Here is a 15,714-nt window from a genome sequence, read left to right as displayed (position 1 = left end):
GTGTGTCACTTTATGTGGTGATAAATTATTCACAGAGGATAATAGGAAACAAATGGATCTTACAAATTATTTTCCAGCTTCGCACTATACCCTACATACGGTTGTACACTACTGTCTGGGCACGTGGCAGTGTTCAGAAGGGAAGGAGCGCCATTTAGCTATTTGAATGCAGATCTAGCTGGAATAGTTTGCAGACACAATGTATTGGGAGCACTGTTCATGGTCACCTGGCAGCTCAAAAGATGTCCACCATGACCATGCTTGGCTCTATCTTCTCTACTCTCCATATCCCAAGGATTGCCTTGCTCATCGCCCTTTAACACCATTACATGGATCTGGACTTACACAGGGACCCCTAGGCTTGGACCATGGTGTTACCTGCTATTCTGTGGAGTTAGATGGCAAGAAGAATAGTCAGGTAGCTGGGTCAGAACCAGAAGGACAGAATACAGAATCAGAAGACACAAGAGTAGTCAGTAAACGGGCCACGGTCACAGCAGGAAACAAATACACAAGCCGCAAGCTGAGCACAGAGGACTGAACCAGAGGAGAACAGCGCTGTATCTGGCAGATTCCGGCCATGTGCTTTGCGCTTTAGTAGGGTGTGGTACTTTCCAATTGGCTGAAGTAGGGAGCAGATTACTCCAGCTGGACAGCAGGAACAGATCCCAGATGAGATTGGACACATCATATGCAGAAGCCCTAATATGACTAAATAACAGAAAACCAGAATAGTAGAAATCCCCATAAAGTGATTCCATGTTATTAATTAATTCACTGAGGGTTATAATCCTTAGGAGGAGTGAATATTTTGACTCCACAGCCACTTTCCGGAAATTAACACACAGTGGATGTTGGAGAGTGAAAATTACACATTTGCCATTTTATTACCCAGCACATAGTGCCCAGATTGTGTTCCAGGAGACACCGCAAATTAAGTGGGTTCTTCTCACTATAATATTGCTAAGTACAGGCATGCTAAGGGTGTGTGCACACGTTGCGGATTCTGCAGTAGATTTGGCCCTGCGGGTGCGCAGCAGAATAAGCTGCGTTGTACAGTACCATGAAAGTGAATAAATTGAAAAGCGCTGTGCACATGCTGCAGAAAAATCTGCGTGGAAACGCTGCGGGTTCATGTCAATTCTTTGTGCGGATCTGCAGCGTTTCTGCACCCATTGACTTGCATTAAGTCGGGCATATCCGGAGCAAAACGGCAGATCTAAAAAAGATCTGCGTTTTTGCTGTGGATGAAACGTTGCAGATCGGGAGGGGGGGAAGAGTGGGGGCGGAGTGTGGGCGGTGTGTGGGCGGTGACTGTGTGCTTGTGTATGTGTGTGGGCGGTGACTGTGTGCGTGTATGGGCCTGTGTGTGTGTGTGGGGGGTCATTGGGCGGTCTGCCGGGCTGTGCGGGGGTCATTAGGCATATGTCGGGGCTGTGCGGGGGTCATTGGGCGGTCTGCGGGGCTGTGTGTACTACAAGTCCCATCGGGCTATGCCTGCTACACTGTCAGTGCTTATATACTTAGATTGGAAGGAAGGATCATCCCCGCGCTGCCGCAAGAAGAATTCCAGAAATTGTAGAGGTGTTAACGTGGTTCTACGTGTTTGGGGGGTTCAGGTGACCCCTTCATCAGGACATACCACAAATATTGTACCAAATCATTCTCAAACACTATCCGAAGCCAAGAAACATCTAGAAAAGATTAAATTACAAATTAATCCAATTTAAAGATAAAACCACTGCTGTCCCGAAGACACTGAGAGGTAATAATAAATCTGTCTGGATTGCGGGATTTCGCGATACTCAAGATGGCGTCGCCGCAAGAACATGTCGCCGGCGTGGACGACGTCTGGATCCAGGATGGTGCCGGCGGAAGATGATGTCGGGGATCGTGGAGCAGCGGCGATGACGGCGTGAGTATGAGAGACGGAGTGAGAGAAAGGGTCGTATGTGGAGTGAAAAAGTGAGTGGACGTGAGTGGAGATGGTGAAAGGTGAGAGGAGTGTGTGTTGAGGAGGAGTGGTGTGTTGAGGGTTAACATGGCAAGAGGTGTGCTGTGACGTCACCAGTTACAACTGGACAGAAGTTGTTACAACCCGGAAGCTGCTTAGCGCATTTATTATTATAGAAGATTTGGGAGGCAGAATGAACAAACAGTTGAACACCGCACACTACTGGTTCATCCAACAAGGTTTTCAATTAGACTGTGAACTGTCATTGTCTTGGTAAATAAATTTTTTTACATTGCTTGCCATTTTTTAAGTAGAAGTGTTGAAAAATATAAAACTCAAGGATATTTTATTTAAAAAAATTGCTTTTTATGTTAGATGACTGTACAAGGAGATCAGAGGGACAGCTGACATCTTCAATTTTTAAATCTGATGATCTTGAGATCCTACAAGATACAACTGAAGTGAATGCCGTTACTCCAGACACATCATCATCCATTCACAGCAAAGATCTGTCATCTGATCCTATGAAACAGGTCCCATCTTCTGATTCATTACTGACTACTAAGGGAAACCAAAGTCACAAAAGAGACATTACAAAACAAACTGCTCCTAAAGCAAAGAAGTCATTTTCATGTTCAGAATGTGGTAAATATTTTACATGGAAATCACATTTTGTTAACCACCAGAGAATTCACACAGGGGAGAAGCCTTTTTCATGTTCAGAATGTGGGAAATGTTTTAATCGTAAAGGGAGTCTTGATGAACACCATAGAACTCACACAGGGGAGAAGCCTGTTTCATGTTCAGAATGTGGGAAATGTTTTATCAATAAATCAGCTTGTGTTAAGCACCAGAGAACTCACACAGGAGAGAAGAAGCCTTTTTCATGTTTAGAATGTGGGAAATGTTTTGCACATAAATCACATTTTGTTACCCACCAAAGAACTCACACAGGGGAGAAGCCTTTTTCCTGTTCAGAATGTGGGAAATTTTTTGCACATAAATCATATTTTGTAACCCACCAAAGAACTCACACAGGAGAGAAGCCTTTTTCCTGTTCAGAATGTGGGAAATGTTTTATCAATAAATCAGTTTGTGTTAAGCACCAGAGAACTCACACAGGGGAGAAGCCGTTTTCCTGTTCAGAATGTGGGAAATGTTTTGCACATAAATCATATTTTGTAACCCACCAAAGAACTCACACAGGAGAGAAGCCTTTTTCCTGTTCAGAATGTGGGAAATGTTTTAACATTAAATCACATTGTGTTACGCACCAGAGAACTCACACAGGAGAGAAGCCTTTTTCATGTTCAGAATGTGGGAAATGTTTTATCAATAAATCAGTTTGTGTTAAGCACCAGAGAACTCACACAGGGGAGAAGCCTTTTTCCTGTTCAGAATGTGGGAAATGTTTTATCCAGAAAGGGAATCTGGATAAACACCATAGAACTCACACAGGGGAGAAGCCTGTTTCATGTTCAGAATGTGGGAAATGTTTTATCAGTAAATCAGCTTGTATTAAGCACCAGAAAATCCACACAGGAGAGAAGCCTTTTTCATGTTTAGAATGTGGGAAATGTTTTAACAATAAATCAGATTGTGTTACGCACCAGAGAATCCACACAGGAGAGAAGCCTTTTTCATGTTTAGAATGTGGGAAATGTTTTAACCAGAAAGGGAGTCTGGATAAACACCATAGAACTCACACAGGGGAGAAGCCTTTTTCATGTTCAGAATGTGGGAAATGTTTTAGCAGGAAATCAGATTGTGTTAAGCACCAGAGAACTCACACAGGAGAGAAGCCTTTTTCATGTTTAGAATGTGGGAAATGTTTTAACAGTAAATCAGATTGTGTTAAGCACCAGAGAATCCACACAGGGGAGAAGCCTTTTTCATGTTTAGAATGTGGGAAATGTTTTAACCAGAAAGGGAGTCTTGATGAACACCATAGAACTCACACAGGAGAGAAGCCTTTTTCATGTTTAGAATGTGGGAAATGTTTTAACAGTAAATCAGATTCTGTTAAGCACCAGAGAATCCACACAGGGGAGAAGCCTTTTTCATGTTTAGAATGTGGGAAATGTTTTAACCAGAAAGGTAATCTTGATGAACACCAAAGAACTCACACAGGAGAGAAGCCTTTTTCATGTTCAGAATGTGGGAAATGTTTTAACAATAAATCAGATTGTGTTACGCACCAGAGAATCCACACAGGAGAGAAGCCTTTTTCATGTTTAGAATGTGGGAAATGTTTTAACCAGAAAGGGAGTCTGGATAAACACCATAGAACTCACACAGGGGAGAAGCCTTTTTCATGTTCAGAATGTGGGAAATGTTTTAGCAGGAAATCAGATTGTGTTAAGCACCAGAGAACTCACACAGGAGAGAAGCCTTTTTCATGTTTAGAATGTGGGAAATGTTTTAACAGTAAATCAGATTGTGTTAAGCACCAGAGAATCCACACAGGGGAGAAGCCTTTTTCATGTTTAGAATGTGGGAAATGTTTTAACCAGAAAGGGAGTCTTGATGAACACCATAGAACTCACACAGGAGAGAAGCCTTTTTCATGTTTAGAATGTGGGAAATGTTTTAACAGTAAATCAGATTCTGTTAAGCACCAGAGAATCCACACAGGGGAGAAGCCTTTTTCATGTTTAGAATGTGGGAAATGTTTTAACCAGAAAGGTAATCTTGATGAACACCAAAGAACTCACACAGGAGAGAAGCCTTTTTCATGTTCAGAATGTGGGAAATGTTTTAGCAGGAAATCAAATTATGTTCAGCACCAGAGAACCCACACAGAGGAGAAGCCTTTTTCCTGTTAATGTGGGAAATTTTTTAACCAGAAAGCGCTTCTTGATCACCATCAGAGCAGTCACACAGAGGAGAAGCCATTTTCATTTTCTTAATGTGGGAAATATTTTACTTGGAAATCAACAGTTAATAAACATCAGAGACGTCACATAGGGGAGAAGACTTTTTTTATATTCATAGTGTTGGAATAGTTTTAACCAAAATTGAATCTTCTTAAATGGGTTGTCTCTTGTCATTCCTCATGTTTGCTGACAAAAGGATAAAACTAAACCTTATTAATTCCAAATATAAAGCTATACCCATAATTCACCCCTTGAAGATTAGTCAGAAGGTGACTAATAGAAAAAACATGTACCCCACATCTCAGTATATAGGGTGAGGTGACGTATACACACTCACTCTCCAAGCCTTTCATTTGTATGGGTTTCATCGTCCTCACCAAAGGCGACTCATCAAGAGACTTTAATATTGACCTATATTCAAGCGATACTTTGGAAGTTTATAAGCCACTCCAGTGTCAGGAATAGATAGTATGATTTTGAATTTACCAAATGGCTGCAATGAAACAAAGAGTGAAAAATGTAAAGGGGTCTGAATACTTTCCATACCCGCTGTATCAGTAAAAATAACTCCTCTTTATTAGGTAAAGTATGAAAGAATTGCGCCATTTTCCGATATCCATCGCTTCTCCATTTTTCATGATCTCGGGTTGGGTGAAGGCTTATTTTTCGTGTCAAGCTGAATTTTTTAATGGATACCATTTTGGTGCAGATACGATCTTTTGGTCGTCCTTTACTGAATTTTAATGTTGTTGTGACCAAGAAAAGTAATTCTGGCGTTTTGACCTTTTTTCTCATTACGCCATTTAGCGATCGGGTTAATTCTTTTTTATATTGATAGATCGGGCGATTCTGAACGCCGCTATAACAAATATGTGTATGTTTGATTTTTTTAATTGTTTTATTTTGAAAGGGGGGTGATTTGAACTTTTATATTCTTTTAATATTTTTAAAAACTTTTTTACTTTTGGCATTGTGAAGACATACAGCATTGTATCTTAATTAACCAGATGACTATTTTTTAGCAAATGAAGAATAATAGAATGTTATCTGTATGTTGGCTTTAAATTTAAGTGTTGATTTCTGGTTGGTCAACAAAACAGACTTTTGCTTGTGTAAGCCGGTAATATTGACTTTTATTGTGCGCTTATCCTTGATCACTAGTGATGTTTGCTGATATGCTAATTATGCCTTGTGTTATGGAGCCAGTTTGTTGACTTATAAAGCAGAGAGGGAAAAACTATGCAAATAGCTTAAATAATCAAGTAATGCAATAATCTCATCTCCATTCTTACCCTTTATGTAAATACTGAATGAGGGACACTTTTTAAGTCTAAAAATAGGTTACATGCCTCTGTATAAAGAGACTGAGAGAGAAACAGCCAGAGAGATTCTGCCAAGACATCTATACATCCAAAGGACAAGAGACAGGACAGCAGCCACAACATCATCACAAGGGACACGGATCTATCATTCTATGGGAAACAACCTAGGGGTTTTCAGCCTCGGTTGGAAGAATACAGATCTGCTCCATTCACCATCACTGAACCATGGATATGTTCGGAGAAGCCAGATTGTGATCTTTAGATCAAGTGGCTTTGCACCTTGTATGGACTCAATGGACTGTCATCTTCCTACACTTGTTGTTACCTCGTCTCTGTGTGCATGCCACAGGTGGAGTAGTTGACCCTGGAAGATGAAGCCAGGTTGTGATCCTCGGATCAACTGGCCTTGTATGGACTGTCATCTTCCTACGCTTGTCATTACCTCCTCGCTGTGTGTGCCACAGGTGGAGTAGCGACCCTGGAAGATCTGAAGTCACAGCTGCCATTATCGCAGCGAGTCAGCAGAAGCATGAGACTCTGTAATGTGCCCCATCTTGGGTATTTTCCTGGGACTGTTCTATGTGTTATCTGCTTGTTTTGTTGTACAGTAAAGCATTGCCCACACTGTTTTACCCTCACCCTGTATTGTCTGAGTAGCGTTTTGAACATGTTAAAAGTAGAGCGGGAGTTCAGCAGGACGATCTCTGATCCATGTGGTTTTGGCTAGCGGGCGGCGCACACAGCATTCCAGCAGTGACAAGCATAGTGGTCTGCTGGAGACCTCTGGTTATCATGCCAACCCATCGGTGACCCATGATCATGTGATGGGGTCACCGATGGGCGGCATTTCCGGAAATCTTGCTGGAAGTGCCGCTGTCAGAGGCTGTTAGGGGCAAATGGCAGCTGTTCAAAAGAGCTGACATGTGCCGGAAAAGATGTCGGCTCACCGCCGGAGCCCACATCGAAGGAAGGAAGTACATTTACACCCAATGTCAGAAAGGAGATTGTTTTTACAGAGACAGAAGTGGTAATCAATCATGTACAGTATACATACAATTACAGAAATACTCAGCTTCTAATGGTAAATAGTATAGCGTTACCACAAGAAAATATAATTTGTGTAAACCATGTGTAGATATAAAAATTCATGCAAATGTAGCTCCACCTAGTGGCTATGTGCAGAAGTGCCATCATACAGTAACATGTATCCTAAGACAGTGTCAGTATCAGGCTGTGTGCCCACATTAGCATTTAAAACCTGACACAAAACTGGACTCCTTCCCAGAAAACGCACGTTTTTGATGCAGTTTTTTCCGCGCGTCTTCTGGACTCAGGAAATGGCTAAAAACGCGGACTTATGTGGAAAATAATGTGCATGCTCCGTTTTTAGCCGCTAAGCGTTTCCTATGCGGAAAAAAATGCATCAATTGGCACAAAAAGGCCAAAATGCATTAAAATGAATGGGATGCTTATTTTAAGTGTTTGTGAAGTGTCTGATCCGGCAACAACACTTCAAAAACGCAACGTGGGCACAGCCTAAAGGTGCAAAGGAGATTAAGTGCACCATATTTATTGAGTACTAGCTGAAGAGCCCGGCGCTGCCCGAGCATAGTAACCAACTGTGGTTAGTTATAACACATTATATTGATTATATTACACATAAAAACCGTGCATCTAATCCTATCCTGTGTGATACTGACTGCTGAGCCGTGTATCTAATCCTATCCTGTGTGATACTGACTGCTGAGCCGTGTATCTAATCCTATCCTGTGTGATACTGACTGCTGAGCTGTGTATCTAATCCTATCCTGTGTGATACTGACTGCTGAGCCGTGCATCTAATCCTATCCTGTGTGATACGGACTGCTGAGCCGTGTATCTAATCCTATCCTGTGTGATACTGACTGCTGAGCCGTGTATCTAATCCTATCCTGTGTGATACTGACTGCTGAGCTGTGTATCTAATCCTATCCTGTGTGATACTGACTGCTGAGCTGTGTATCTAATCCTATCCTGTGTGATACTGACTGCTGAGCTGTGTATCTAATCCTATCCTGTGTGATACTGACTGCTGAGCCGTGCATCTAATCCTATCCTGTGTGATACTGACTGCTGAGCCGTGTATCTAATCCTATCCTGTGTGATACTGACTGCTGAGCCATGTGTCTAATCCTATCTTGTGTGATACTGACTGCTGAGCCATGTATCTAATCCTCTCCTGTGTGATACTGACTGCAGAGCCGTGTATCTAATCCTATCCTGTGTGATACTGACTGCTGAGCTGTGTATCTAATCCTATCCTGTGTGATACTAACTGCTGAGCCGTGCATCTAATCCTATCCTGTGTGATACTGACTGCTGAGCCGTGCATCTAATCCTATCCTGTGTGATACTGACTGCTGAGCCATGTGTCTAATCCTATCTTGTGTGATACTGACTGCTGAGCCATGTATCTAATCCTCTCCTGTGTGATACTGACTGCAGAGCCGTGTATCTAATCCTATCCTGTGTGATACTGACTGCTGAGCCGTGTATCTAATCCTATCCTGTGTGATACTGTGTGCTGAGCCGTGCATCTAATCCTATCCTGTGTGATACTGACTGCTGAGCCGTGTATCTAATCCTCTCCTGTGTGATACTGTGTGCTGAGCCGTGCATCTAATCCTATCCTGTGTGATACTGTGTGCTGAGCCGTGCATCTAATCCTATCCTGTGTGATACTGACTGCTGAGCCGTGTATCTAATCCTATCCTGTGTGATACTGTCTGCTGAGCCGTGTGTCTAATCCTATTCTGTGTGATACTGACTGCTGAGCTGTGCATCTAATCCTATCCTGTGTGATACTGTGCTGAGCCGTGCATCTAATCCTATCCTGTGTGATACTGTCTGCTGAGCCGTGTGTCTAATCCTATCCTGTGTGATACTGACTGCTGAGCTGTGTATCTAATCCTCTCCTGTGTGATACTGACTGCTGAGCCGTGTATCTAATCCTATCCTGTGTGATACTGACTGCTGAGCTGTGTATCTAATCCTCTCCTGTGTGATACTGACTGCTGAGCTGTGTATCTAATCCTATCCTGTGTGATACTGACTGCTGAGCCATGTGTCTAATCCTCTCCTGTGTGATACTGACTGTTGAGCTCTGTATCTAATCCTATCCTGTGTGATACTGACTGCTGAGCTGTGTATCTAATCCCTTCCTGTGTGATACTGACTGCTGAGCCGTGTATCTAATCCTATCCTGTGTGATACTGACTGCTGAGCTGTGTATCTAATCCTATCCTGTGTGATACTGACTGCTGAGCTGCGTATCTAATCCTAACCCCTAATATCCCACATCATCCCGTCAACCAGAGCCACCGGACTACTACCCCTAATATCTCACATCATCCCGTCAGCCAGAGCCACCGGACTACTACCCCTAATATCCCACATCATCCCGTCAGCCAGAGCCACCGGACTACTACCCCTAATATCCCACATCATCCCATCAGCCAGAGCCACCGGACTACTACCCCTAATATCCCACATCATCCCATCAGCCAGAGCCACCGGACTACTACCCCTAATATCCCACATCATCCCGTCAGCCAGAGCCATCGGACTACTACCCCTAATATCCCACATCATCCCGTCAGCCAGAGCCACCGGACTACTACCCCTAATGTCCCACATCATCCCATCAGCCAGAGCCACCGGACTACTACCCCTAATATCCCACATCATCCTGTCAGCCAGAGCCACCAGACTACTACCACTAATATCCCACATCATCCCGTCAGCCAGGGCCACCGGACTACTACCCCTAATATCCCACATCATCCCGTCAGCCAGAGCCACCGGACTACTACCCCTAATATCCCACATCATCCCGTCAGCCAGAGCCACCGGACTACTCCCACTAATATCCCACATCATCCCATCAGCCAGAGCCACCGGACTACTACCCCTAATATCCCACATCATCCCGTCAGCCAGAGCCACCGGACTACTACCACTAATATCCCACATCATCCCGTCAGCCAGAGCCACCGGACTACTACCCCTAATATCCCACATCATCCCGTCAGCCAGAGCCACCTGACTACTACCCCTAATATCCCACATCATCCCGTCAGCCAGAGCCACCGGACTACTACCCCTAATATCTCACATCATCCCGTCAGCCAGAGCCACCAGACTACTACCACTAATATCCCACATCATCCCATCAGCCAGAGCCACTGGACTACTACCCCTAATATCCCACATCATCCTGTCAGCCAGAGCCGCCGGACTACTATGCCTAATATCCCACATCATCCCGTCAGCCAGAGCCACCGGACTACTATCCCTAATATTCCACGTCATCCCGTCAGCCAGAGCCACCGTTCTACTACCACTAATATCCCACATCATCCCATCAGCCAGAGCCACCGGACTACTACCCCTAATATCCCACATCATCCCGTCAGCCAGAGCCACCGGACTACTACCACTAATATCCCACATCATCCCGTCAGCCAGAGCCATCAGACTACTACCCCTAATATCCCACATCATCCCGTCAGCCAGAGCCACCGGACTACTACCCCTAATATCCCACATCATCCCATCAGCCAAAGCCACCGGACTACTACCCCTAATATCTCACATCATCCCGTCAGCCAGAGCCACCAGACTACTACCACTAATATCCCACATCATCCCATCAGCCAGAGCCACCGGACTACTCCCACTAATATCCCACATCATCCCGTCAGCCAGAGCCACCGGACTACTACCCCTAATATCCCACATCATCCCATCAGCCAGAGCCACCGGACTACTCCCACTAATATCCCACATCATCCCATCAGCCAGAGCCACTGGACTACTATCCCTAATATCCCACATCATCCTGTCAGCCAGAGCCGTCGGACTACTATGCCTAATATCCCACATCTTCCCGTCAGCCAGAGCCACCGGACTATTATCCCTAATATCCCACGTCATCCCGTCAGCCAGAGCCACCGTTCTACTACCTCTAATATCCCACATCATCCCGTCAGCCAGAGCCACCGGACAACTACTACCGCTAATATCCCACATCATACCGTCAGCCAGAGCCACCGGACTACTACCCCTAATATCCCACATCGTCCCATCAGCCAGAGCCACCGGACTACTACCCCTAATATCCCACATCATTCCGTCAGCCAGAGCCACCGGACTACTACCACTAATATCCCACATCATCGCATCAGCCAGAGCCACCGGACTACTACTCCTAATATCCCACATCATCCCGTCAGCCAGAGCCACCGGACTACCCCCACTAATATCCCACATCATCCCGTCAGCCAGAGCCACCGGACTACTACCCCTAATATCGCACATCATACCGTCAGCCAGAGCCACCAGACTACTACCCCTAATATCCCACATCATCCCGTCAGCCAGAACCACCGGACTACTACCCCTAATATCCCACATCATCCTGTCGGGATCCCTCAGATTACTCTTTCATCTGAAGGACCGATGTTCTTAGGTGTGAAGCATCATATGTCTCTAATTAAATCAGCTCCATCGAGAAGAACTACACAGACACCAGCTGTATAATACCACTCAGGATGCCTCCAAGACGCCTCTGGCTTATCAGTTAGGCTTCCGTCTTTTATAGTAAAGAATTTAAACATTTTACAGACATGCGCAGTACAAATGATTTTACAACTTGTTTTAGACAAAGAAAGTCATTTAGGCGAAAAAGCAGAGGTATTTGACCTTGGTTCACAAGGGAGATGTCTGAGACATCTCCTCGAAGAACAGATAAGGTTTTAAACAAGAGAATGCAACATAGACAGAACTCAATTTAACTCCTTCAGTTCCTATCATTCCCCCCTTTGACATCTTCATTTTCCACAATCTGGAACACTGGATCCTGCAACAACAGCGGATAGTGGCTCGTTCACCAGGTACTATCCCAGGCCGACGGGTTGCCCAAGGGAGACAGGTCTTCTACCTTCTCCATCCCCCAGATACTGAAGCCACGTCCATCATTGCAAGAGTACGCTCCTTCATGCCAGAAATGAGATGTCAATCTAGGACTCAAAGGAATAATAGTTAAATTCTTGTTGTTTACAGTCAAACTTCCTTATCTATTTCTACATCTTTTCTTGCATACAGAGATACACCAAAAAACAAGTTTCAATAGCACATATATTACAAAGATACAAACAACAATGATTTTGGACAGCAACGGTGGTGTTCAATATATCCAATATATCCCATATTTGGTCATCTAAGTAATCTGTAGCCCTGACTAATTTATCCCACATTTGAGTAATCATAGGATAAATAAAAATAGAGCTGACAATTTTATTGGCCACACTCATCTGCACTATATGTGGTCTCCCAGAGAGGCGAGGTGTATTGTCAGCAGCTCTTTTGTACAACGTGTGTTTAGGTATGCTCTGAGTATTCAACTGGTCATTCGGAATAACAAAGGTAGCTGGAGTCAAACGACCCAGAGTACAAGCACCTTTTACCCCTACTGGCAACCATTTATATGCATTGTCTCCACATACCCAGAACATGTCACTAGGTAGGTCCCATAGGGCTGAATGTTGTAATACCAGTCTATGAACTAAATCTATGAACGCAGATACATTCTGAAGCATACACCAATTTGGAAGTTGTCCTAAAGGGCTACACTACCCTACATCGGGATTTCCACAGGTGGGAGTTCCTTTCTCATATCCAGATGACTCGTTGCAAGGTATATTACCTGAAATATTAAAACAAGTTTCATTATTGCCCTGGGGAAATAAATTGGAATACTCCCAGGCCGTATTATGCAACCTTCTTTCTAGCAGTATTGGTTTGAAGGCATCAGTAGAGTGGGAAGTTACATTAAAACTAACTTGTAGGCCATACATTGGAATTTGCCCCAGGTAGGTTAATCGAGTTCTATTCCTGGGTACCCAAGCCCCCCCTTTATATGCCAGATATTGAAGGTATGTATTACTTCCTGAAAGATTACCCTGCCACCAAGGGTATCCTACCCATCCCACAATAGGTATACCGACAGTTGTGTTCCATAACTTCACATTATTTGTGGCATTATTAGCGAGTGTATCAGAACAACTGGTCCAGGCAAATAATTCCTCGGGTGGCACAGGAATAACAAGGAACGGAATACTAGTGGCCGATATTGGTGAATGTGTGCAGATCCAGCAATCTGCTGGAGACTGAGTGTCTTTTGACCAATCATTTAGTATTTTTTCATGATGTTGTATAAACTTATTATTCAAGGACATTGGAGAATTTAGATTGTCCCACGCAGCTACCATTATTACAGATAATGCAACAAAACCAAACCAAAACATTATGCACTCTTATGCTTTGTTAACTCCTGTGGCTAGTTTGCAATGCGATGCGTGGATCCAGGTTGGTCTTCCTTCCAACTTAACAGAAGTAGGCGTTGTTAGGAGTACTTGGTAAGGTCCTTGATATCGGGGTTCAAGGGTCTTTCTGGAGTGTTTCTTGACATATACGTAATCACCAGGTTGTAGACAGTGATTCCTTCCACAGTATCTGGATCTGGAGTGGAAGAGAAAACTAGAGAATGCATTTGAGTTAAATGCTTTTGCAACTGGATTACATAACTTGTCAAATTATCCACATTGAGTGTTAAGACCTGTGGGTAGTACAACCCTGTGTTTGGTGGTCTTCCAAACAGTATCTCGAAGGGTGACAGTTTAGTTTTCCCCGTGGGTGTGTACCTTACTGAGAATAATGCTAATGGGAGACACTCTGGCCATGGTCTATGGGTCTGCTCCATGGTTTTCTGTATTTTCAATTTCAGTGTCCCTTTCATTCTTTCTACCTTCCCTGAACTCTGTGGGTGGTAGGGTGTATGAAATGCCTGTTCTACACCTATCATTTGCATGACATTTTGCATTACCTCAGCAGTAAAGTGTGTACCTCTGTCTGATTCAATTGTTTCAGGGACACCGAATCGTGGTATTAGTTCCATCACCAGTTTCTTTGCAGTGGCTCGAGCTGTAGCCGTTTTCACCAGGTAGGCCTCTGGCCATCCAGAGAAGAGATCTACACATACTAGGATATTTGCATACACTCCTACCTTGGTAGCTGTATGTCGTCAATCTGCCGTCTCTGAAACGGGTAGAGAGGCCTAGGTGTCGCTTTCTTAGGGACTTTTACTGTTTTACCTGGGTTGTGCTGTGCACAGATGAGGCATGATTGTACAAGTTTCGCGGCTGCGTAACTGAAACCAGGAGCGATCCAGAAGGCATCTACCATGGCACACATGTGACTTTTTGAGGTGTGATTGGGGCCATGTGCTGCTTGCGCCATGATTGGGAACAGGGACTTTGGTGGGCACATCTTATCCTTATTCTCCCATACTCCATTTGAGTTCAGCTCAGCTCCCAGTCTCCCCCGGTGTACCTTCTCTGTTTGGGCAGCCTTTTGCTGGAGGGATTTCAGGACATCTAGACCCAATGTGGCTGGAATACGCTGACTCCCCGCCACCGTCCACTGCTCTCTCTAGGCCGCCTTGTGCTATTTTAGCAGCCTCGTTCGCCCTTCTATTGCCCTCTACCTCCACGGAGTCACCTTTGTGTGTGCTTTTACCTTGACAATGCCAACCTGGACTGGTAACATCAATGCCTCCATCAATTGTTTCACCAGCTCTGCATTTTTAATGGGCTTCGAATCTGTGAAAATATTAGCGACTTTACCTGCAGCGGCTCTACACGCCTCAGTGAGTGCCTTCAACTCTGCCTCCTGCGCCGACATGTGAGGAGAGAGTGGTTCCGCTCGGATTACCTCATGTGAGGATACTACTGCATATCCAGTGTAGAATCGTCCATCCTGGTGGTATCTGGGGCCATCTACAAAAAAGAAACTCAAAGTCTGCATTAGGAACAGGTTTTTCATGAATGTGTGCAAACCCAACTGTCTCCTGACTCATCAGTTCTATGCAGACATGTTCATGCGTCATGTCAAAGTATCCTTCCTCACTTGCCAATACGGTCACCAATTCCCCCTTTTCTGAATCCACAGGCAGGAGGGTGGCTGGATTCAGAACGTTACATCTTTTGAGGAGTGACATACTCAGGAATTAGTAGAGCACACTCAAGTCAGAGCTGTCTGGCCATAGACAGATGTTTTGGTTGAACTTGTAGGAGTATGGCATGGATCGTCAGTGTCATCTCACATGCCTTTCCTATTACGTCTCCACTTTTTTCCTTGTGCTCCAGCATACATGACAGGTCGTTTTATTATCCTTGTTTGCTCAATTTCTTTAGCTACCTTAAGGAGGTCTTTCGGATCTACATGTCTCCATTCAGGTCTGGCTGTCTGTACTGCGTCTCGTAAGTCTTTGTTCATACCGTCAATGAATGCATTCACCAGTATTCTAACATCAAGTGGGTTTATGCAAATGTACCCCATGTCTGCCCATTTCAGCTGTAACCGTCCAAGGTATATCTCTACTCTCTCTCCTCTTTGCTGTGTCACATTAGTCAGGAGTACAGACTGCTCTGATTGTTCCACTGCAGCCCATTGTCTTAGTGAC

General features: G+C 44.4%; 1 long non-coding RNA gene across 1 annotated transcript; it reads right to left on the bottom strand.

The window, feature by feature from the left end:
- Positions 1 to 11,727: 11,727 nt before the first annotated feature.
- Positions 11,728 to 15,168, bottom strand: LOC141047117 (uncharacterized). The gene is made up of 2 exons (XR_012219760.1): positions 13,506 to 15,168; positions 11,728 to 12,897 (listed from the first exon to the last, which is right to left on the bottom strand). It is a non-coding gene; the product is annotated as an uncharacterized lncRNA (long non-coding RNA).
- Positions 15,169 to 15,714: the final 546 nt, after the last annotated feature.

The sequence above is a fragment of the Dendrobates tinctorius genome, unplaced genomic scaffold, assembly GCF_039654945.1.
Source record: "Dendrobates tinctorius isolate UK_male_01 unplaced genomic scaffold, ASM3965494v1 ptg000126l, whole genome shotgun sequence".
NCBI lineage: Eukaryota > Metazoa > Chordata > Amphibia > Anura > Dendrobatidae > Dendrobates > Dendrobates tinctorius.
Note: the sequence above shows the minus strand (reverse complement) of the source record. Positions and strands in the feature narration are given on the sequence as shown.